Source organism: Mytilus galloprovincialis, chromosome 2, assembly GCF_965363235.1.
Source record: "Mytilus galloprovincialis chromosome 2, xbMytGall1.hap1.1, whole genome shotgun sequence".
NCBI lineage: Eukaryota > Metazoa > Mollusca > Bivalvia > Mytilida > Mytilidae > Mytilus > Mytilus galloprovincialis.
In genome coordinates, this window is record NC_134839.1 from 85140077 (window position 1) to 85142692 (window position 2616).

The following is a 2616-nucleotide window of genomic DNA, read 5'->3' on the forward strand; positions in this document are numbered from 1 at the left end:
TGTAACACTATTCGTGTACATAAAGCATTTTACTACTATACTGGAGTTCATGGTCTATATTAATTATTAAGTAACCTACACAATACAACAAAATGATATAGTTCCGGAAAGCCTAAAATCACTAAAATTAAAATGAATTGAATGCAAAGGAACAGTATATAATGTACGGTCATGTAAACTTTAACGTTTTATTGTTAGACCCTCGGCCTTGTGGGCAAATAGACTTACTTAAAATGGTGCTGTATATGTAACTGTTGCTTAATATCACCATTAGACTGGATGGTGACAACTAGTATTGTCATTTTCCAAATTTCAATGTAAAAACTTTCATGATTATAATCTTTGCAGCATAAATAACTTAATGTATGTAAATTCACTATCAAATGTATATTTTATTTTCTGAAGTGTTCTTATCCTTTGTTGTAGACAGTACTTGTTAGATTCATCACATGAAGAATATGGGAACATAAAACACTCATTAATCGCCTTTATCTAAACAAATCGGAACCCTTTTTATAAGGCTACAAGTGTTTTACAGAATATTAAGAATCAGGTAAGATCATTGTAATATACATAACGATGGGAAACTGGATGAAAGTAAACGTTCATTCCACAGATGCCTTATTTTCACTTTGTTTTCATCTAACCGAAGGGCAAGTTCACAGGAAAACACGAGAGGAAGGCAAAACAAACCGTGGTAAATATTTCTAAACGAAGACCTTGCACGTCACAAAAAAATGAATTGTTTTGGTTATATATGTCTGTCTCAGCATATACGTTCTTATGTAACACTGGTACTCTCTTCAGCAAAAGTATATACATTCGTTCTCATGTGTGTGGAGTATATCATGTCCTTAAACAGATATATCAAATAAACAGACGACCTGATTTATTTGTTTTGCACTTATAGACCATTCAAGCTGATATACAAACAACTCACAAGTGATGATCAAATATTTGTGTCCTGTTCATTATTACTGAAATGGTTTTAGACAATATTTTTTAATTTCCAATTGATTATTAGATCAAGGAGCGTAAATATAGGGGAATTTTGGCTACACTTGTGATTTCAGACAGAATAAAAATGGACGATTTTTTTCAAACCAAAGGGTGCGTACGCCACTGATTGATTAATGAGGCCTGTCGATTTATGTGATTTTGATGTAAGTCGAGGAACTATGGATTGTAGTTCTGTGTAAATAACTTCTAACATACGACTGGAAAAGATGAAACCAAGTTAACGGTATTCCCTTTGTTGTCTCAATCAACACATTTTATGTGTGTTTCCACAAGAGATTCATCATAGCCATTATATGTAGGATCTAATGGTTCTGATGATTTAAACAACAGTCGCATTCTAGTCAGCACAAATTAAATTGATAAATTGTACGAATAATCTTTCCGTAGTTGTCTACAATTATAGTTTTACAAAAGATTTGAAATTCAAGATGGTTGTTTTTGTAAAGCATAAAGGTCCCCTTAAGTCTCTAGATATATTTCTACTTTCTTATTTTCTTTAGTCATATACTACATTTTTTGAAGGCCTTATTCGCGCATAATAAGTAACCATAGATACCAAGCTTATAAGTTGATAAGCCAGACACAAATTCATCTATTTAGTGACACTTGCAATAGGGAAACCAATACAATGTTGAAAAGCTTTTAATCCGGAAATTGTGAAAAATTGCCAAATACCGTAACTTCAATCTGATTTGGATTGAAAACCACTATATTAGTGTAAGTCGTAATTTACATTTTTAACCATCGATTTTTTTTTATATACAATCCTTATTCTTCCGTAAAAAGTCAAAAAAGATACAAAGGTTATAATTTGGCAACTCAAACACGTGTTTCGTCTCGTGGCGCTCGAATAAAAAAAGCGGAAGACCAAAATCTAAAACGAAGTTAGAGAGCATTAGATTCAGAAAATTCGGAAAAGTGTACCAAAATAGGGTTAAGGTAATCTCTGCCTAGATATTGACAAACCTGATTGTTTTATGAAGAGTCAAAAAGAACATGTCAATGCAATCTTCAAAGAAATAGCGACATCGATACAGTGTTTTAATAACTCACCAAAGATACCAGATATATAATTTGGTACGCCTAACGCGCGTTCTGTCTACGTGAATAACGGCAACAGTAGTATTACTGTGTTCAAAAGTCTGAAATCGATTGAGAGAAAACAAATCCGGGTTACAAACTAAAACTCATCCATTGCGCTTAATTCTAAGTTGTAGAGAATTTAAATTCCAAAATTTCCGAAATACGGCCATATCAATCTCTGCCTTGGGTTAAAAACCCTTAGCTTTTCGAATAATTTAACATTTCATATTTAGTGAATTTGCAGAAAAAGAACATATCATTGGTATTCAATTTCAACACAAACGTGATTACTACTGCACGTGGGATACAGCTGAGAACAACATGTCCACCATCAGTTTCATTTACCCAGTCATGTAAAAACTTTTAACAGATAATACGTTTATAACTTAGTAAACAAGACGCGTGTTTCATTCATCATTTTCTACATAAGGAAATACCTGTGCGAAATCAGGAGAAAGACAGTTGTTTTCATTCCCTGAATGTGTTTGAACTTTTTATTTTGCCAGTTGATAA